Genomic DNA, 6000 nt, shown 5'->3' on the forward strand with positions numbered 1-6000 from the left:
TAAATATAACCCAATATCCAATAGATTAGCATCAGAATTGAGCGGAGATTCTTCGTCTTCGTCTCTACCATCTTCTTTTTGATGATCTGTACTGGAACTGGGTGTCGCTGTCGTATCATCAGTCTTGCGTTTTTTTACACAAAAAACGTCTTATGTCACTCATCTTACTCGATTACACTCGATTAGAAAGAATGTAAACTTACTTAATACAGAGTCTACTGTATTTCGTTAATGTACCAATTTTTTAACCAACTTATCAACTCAAAGTACGTAAATTAATTTGTTCAATATCTAGTATACTAATGATTTTGCTATGTTTAGAAATCGAACACAGTCGTAAGTTACTAAGCACTCAGCATCGGCTGTACAACGCGATCTGACTCGAAATAACAAATGAATAAAACAAAATAACAGCTGCGTTTGGTATTCTTGTAAATTGGCGCCGCCAACCGTAGGTGGGAATCCCCACCGTCTAAGCTGCGTTCGGAAACCACACTTGGTGTGACTCCGTGTGTCTTTTGTGACAAAAGACACACGGAGTCACATCAAGTGTGGTTTCCGAACGCAGCCTTACTTTTGTAACTGATGTCGGTTGGCGCGCGAAAGACGTTAAGTTAAATTTTCTTTTAATTTAACGTCTTTCATAGGAAAGCTAAATTTGATATGCTTATGAAATATCTGTGATCTTAAAAATCGTATTCATTTGGATTATAAATAGTGCATGCGTTAACAAATTATTTATTAGAAGAAGTCATCGACATTCATTCAATAAATACTTGTTAACTATTAATAATTATATTATATATAAATACTTGTAAACTATTAATAGTAACCTTGTAACTATTTAAAATTGTAAAACTGAGATTCTTTAACAGATCTGCAATATAAAAATTGGAATTTTTCAATTATTAATGATTCTTCATTAGAATTCAATAAATAGCACAGTCGATGTTAACAAAAATATGATTATAAACTGGGGAGAAATTGTTCTTTCAGTGCATCCTCTTTTGGGTGCACGGGGTGCACCCCTCTATAAATAATTCTGCCGGCGCCCATGAGCACGCACTATACACGCGGCGACCAATCAGAGCAATCCCCTTCTCTCCCACTACTTCAAACGCTAGTGCGCTGTTTCCAGAACCCCCGCGTACTCCCCCCGATGAAGCCATCGAACCTCCTTTTTTTTGTTCCGGTAACAAAATATTTCATTTTTCACATATCAACAAATAGTTTTTGCGTCAGTAACAAAATTTTGTTTGCTACCAATACAGCACAAAATATTTTTTAGGAAGATTAAAATAATAATTAATAATTCACAAAAATATTTTTAGAATGTTTCTATGTCCGCCAGATCATGTCAGAAAAATATTTTCTAAAATATTTTTAAAAGATTGCAAATAAATATATTCAGTAATATTTGTAAAATGTTTTTAAAATATTGCTTTAAAAAATAAAATATGTTTAAAAGGGCATACAAATATTTCAAAAATATTTTTGTAATATTTCTAAAAAAAATTAAAATTAATTCGTAAAATTTTTTTAAAATATTTTAAAAATATTGTAAAATAAAGAATACAAAATTTAATTGCACTTATTTTTATTTATTATATGATACATAGATAGAATCTTTGATGTTTTAATCTACAGAAAATAAACTGTACAAAATAACAATAAAATCTTTTTTTTTTAAATAACAGAAACTAAAAAATATATAATTTGTGTGTGTGTTCTTGATATAATCAAATATAATAAATAGTTTATTTTTTCTGCTTTTTTTAAAAAGAGGAATCTTCTCTTTAAACTTTTAAACAGATAATTAATCTATACAGATTGTTATAAATCTTTAAGCATCTTTTTTTAAAGTGGGAAAAAACCTCTTAATCGAGGTAGGGAAGACCGGGGCTAAACCGTCCGTTTTTTTTCGGTGCCGATTTTTAACAACAAAATAAATAATTGTAGTTAAATGTGGTATACCACTGTAAAGAGTGAACCTTTAGCTACAAAATTTATATAGGAAATTTTTGTCTTAGATATAGACGTATACGTCGCTTTGTTTAACCGCTATAGAGCAAAAATGACAACGGTGGAAAAATTGAAATCTCAAAAATGCCGGGGTTAAACCGTCTACCCCCGGGGTAAATCCGTCTGCACTGCATTTTCAATACATATACGTACATCTAAACCTGAAAAATGATAGGATACATTTTAATAATTGTTTTTTTACTTTTAATTAAAAAATAATTGTTTTACCTATTCCATAAAACAATTTAGGTTGTATGCCCTACACGGAAAAAATTATGAGGGGCCTGCTGCACTTTGCATGGTAAAGCTGCTCTCACATCACAGTTGAGTGGACTGCCGACTCGAATTTGGGCGTGTAACTGTCCCAAACATTGCAGAGAGCAACTTTCCCGAATCACGGGGAGGCATCTGACGCGCGAAAATGTCGGTAATGTTCTTAATTGTACTGTGTGTACCCAATGGTAAAAACCAGTGCTGCCTCTTGTACGAAAGTATCTGCATTACCAACGCTTTCAGATCGCAGTCGTCGCAGTTTGGGAGAGCAGCTGTCCCAAAAAAAAGAGAGTGTTTCGAATCGTGAAAGCGAAACTCATCTCTGCGGTTTGCGCTGCAACAATCGCAATTGCGTCAGCAACTGCCCCAAAATTTTTTCCGTGTACGCTCGCACGCAATGCACTGTTTCCCATATGCTGTGTTTATTGTCAACTTCTCTGAGCACACGCAGCACGTATTATCCAAGTCTTCGTCAGAATCCGACCGCTGCTGCTTCCTTGATTTCGATTTACGCCCACTGCTCGTCGAAGGCTGCGGTTCTGTTTGTGTGGCATTTTGAGCTCATTTTATCTTTTCTCACCGCAAGAACTGCCTTCTTGAGTTGCTCCTTGTCGACGGGAGTCGTTTTGCGACGATACGTGCGTACCATTTCCCTCCTATACAAACTGACGCACGTGCAAGGGAAGACAGAATCACGCTCGAGGGAAACCTAACCTGAAATCGCCGTGAGCTGGGCTGCGTTCGGAAACGTCACCCGAGTGCGCACGAGTATACTCCCTTCTCTTTCTCTCTCAGCGAGTTAAAAGGAGAAGGGAGTATACCCGTGTGTACCCGGGTGACGTTTCCGAACGCAGCCCGGAAGTCGTGCGCCCGGCGTGCCACAGCCGGATTAGCCCCGGGTGCTTACGGACGCACAAGTTTCAGGTTTGATCGCCCACGAAATATTAGACATCAACGATAATGAAAAAACTACACTGGATTCGTGTTCAGCATGCATTACTCTTTATAATCACGTACCTCGAGATTTGGAGAGCAAATATTATTGCAGATATTACAAAATTTCCACGTGCAGAAAATTTCATTTTTACCTTCCGAAAACACGTTTGCCCTCGTAAAAATCATAACACGGCAGGTAACCTGCCGAAACTCCGTTGGTCACATGGGTACCATAAGCAGCGTTTACAATGTTAATAGCGAGTTCGCACAATATACAGGTTCCGAGATATTTGATTAGACGTATTTACCCCGTAAACATTTTAGCCCCGGTCTCCCCTATACACGGGATAAATGCCAGGCTGGGGTTTTTCGCTATATCACTCGCACGGAACCATGTCCCATCTCAAAAACAAGCTTTTAAACTAGAATATCTTCTTCCTTATCGTTTTCGTCGAATTCCATGTTGAGAGTAACAGCTGATTTTGTCCTAGTACAAAAAATATAATAATGTTTACTTAGTTCAAAAACAAAAAAATGTTTGAATATCTTTGATTTTTATTGCTAACTTACTGTAATCTCTCCTTTGATAGTCTAGGGTCTTAGAAATGTCCAACCATTTCGAAATGGAAGAAATAATTTCCGCGTTGGTAACGCTCGGATAAGAAAACTGTGCTGCTTCTATTACAAAACAAAACTATGTTATTAAAAATATTAAATATAATTACATTTTTTATATCTTAAATTTACGGCTCCTGAGCTCTCCACGGCCAAGTTGAATATTGTTACATCATCAGAGGCAAGAAATGATACGCTGAGAATTTTTGCGTGCCATTTATAAATAACAAAATATTCGGATAAAACAATATTTCAGATCGCTTTAGCACATTCATAAAACTGCCCAAAAACTATTTTTTTCCCTCGACAGTTAATAAACAGCCGTAAAATAAATATGATATAAAATTAATATAATGAATAAATGTCATATAAGTCATGCAGGCTTATGCGTAAACGCATGATTAGGTTTCGTATTATATTCATTTTACAGCTGTTTATTAACTCTCAAGGGAAAAGGATAGTTTTCGGCACATTTTATTGTGCACATATTATAAGTGTGCTAAAGCGATTTGAAGTGTTCTTTTATCTAAATATCTTTTTATTTGCAAATGGCATACAAGAATTCTCGGCGTGTTATTTCTCGCCTCTGATGTCACGATCTAACATGGCTGCGGCGAGTATCCAGGAGTCTTACATACTATGGATGCAAGTATTCAATTTGGTACAATAAAATTTCTTTTTGCCCTTTTGGCCTTTATAGCTAAATTCTACCGCAACAATGTTTGTGATACATGTACTCATTATGTTCCATATGAGATTATGACTACTATAGCCACCTTTAGATATAAAATACTGTATCTGAAAATGTTTAATATTTATGTTAAATTGTATGTAAAGTTGACACAAAACATTATAAATTGTTATTTTTCAATTTCTAACGTAACACATAAAGGAGATCAGCTTCATATGTATATAGCATTCAAAGATATATAGGAAACACCTAATTTCGTTCCAAGGTCAGAAATATTTTTTTATACGCCTGTGTTATTAGTAATATGAATTTATTGAAATACTTACTACTTGGCTGAAGAAACTTTTTTTATTCAATCTTATCTCCAGATCCGTCAAATTTTCGAACTTTTTAATAGGAAATAGTTTTGATAGCTGAAGTGTAACAGTGATTCAGGTATTTTTACATGAGAATCTCTCTCCATAGTAGTCAGTCTTGCCATTATCGTTTTATTTTGTAGCTCAATATTGTTTATTTTGTAAAGCATTTTTTCCTGCAGTTCTGAAACAATTCATTTATTACATTAATAATAAAATTACATTTTTATGTAACATATTTTAGTGTTTTATTATAATATACTAAAAATTACTATATACTGTATGTACCAAAAGTTCTGGAATGGCCAGATTTTGCGTCCAAGGCCCAATAGGGCTCAAGTTAAATTTTTGAAATGGAAACCCCCATTTTTTATTGTATTATCTTTTTCTAATAATTAATTTAAACAACTTTTGTCTGAAATATTTTTTATTTATCTAATACTTTTTGAGATATTCAAGGAAAACTTGATAACTTTTTCAATATTTAGCTTACAATATCTCGATAATTATTTGTTGGAGGAAAAAGTGGTACAGGACTTTTTGATTTGATTTGATCTCAAGAATATTCTGTTGCATTAGTACCCCAACTTTTTTAAATACTTGTGTATGCATGAAAGCTACAAGGAGATGTCTAAACAAGTATTCAAAAAAGTTGCCAACTATTGTAACAGAATATTCTTGAGATCAAATCAAATCAAAAAGTCCTGTATCACTTTTTCCTCCGATAAATAATTATCAAGATATTGTAAGCTAAATATTGAAAAAGTTACCAAGTTTTCCTTGAATATCTCAAAAGGTATTAAGTAAATATAAAATGTTACAGACAAAAGTTGTTCAAATTAATTATTAGAAAAAGATAATCAATAAAAAATAAGGGTTTTATTAAAAAAATTTAACTTGAGCTCTCCTGGGCCCAACACGAGCCTCCGGATCCAAAATCTAATAAGATCGTTATTGGCCCCCTTTAAACCCTCCAACTTTTATCTAAAACATTTTTCTAATAAATCAATATTTTCTGAGATAATTGGCCGGAACTTTTGGTATGCACCATAAATATTAGTCTATAGATTACTTATTAATTGTCTCACATACCAATTGTGTATCGAT

This window comes from Temnothorax nylanderi, unplaced genomic scaffold, assembly GCF_030848795.1.
Source record: "Temnothorax nylanderi isolate EJ_2023f unplaced genomic scaffold, tnyl_v1.0 TNYL_tig0473_pilon, whole genome shotgun sequence".
Classification (NCBI taxonomy): domain Eukaryota; kingdom Metazoa; phylum Arthropoda; class Insecta; order Hymenoptera; family Formicidae; genus Temnothorax; species Temnothorax nylanderi.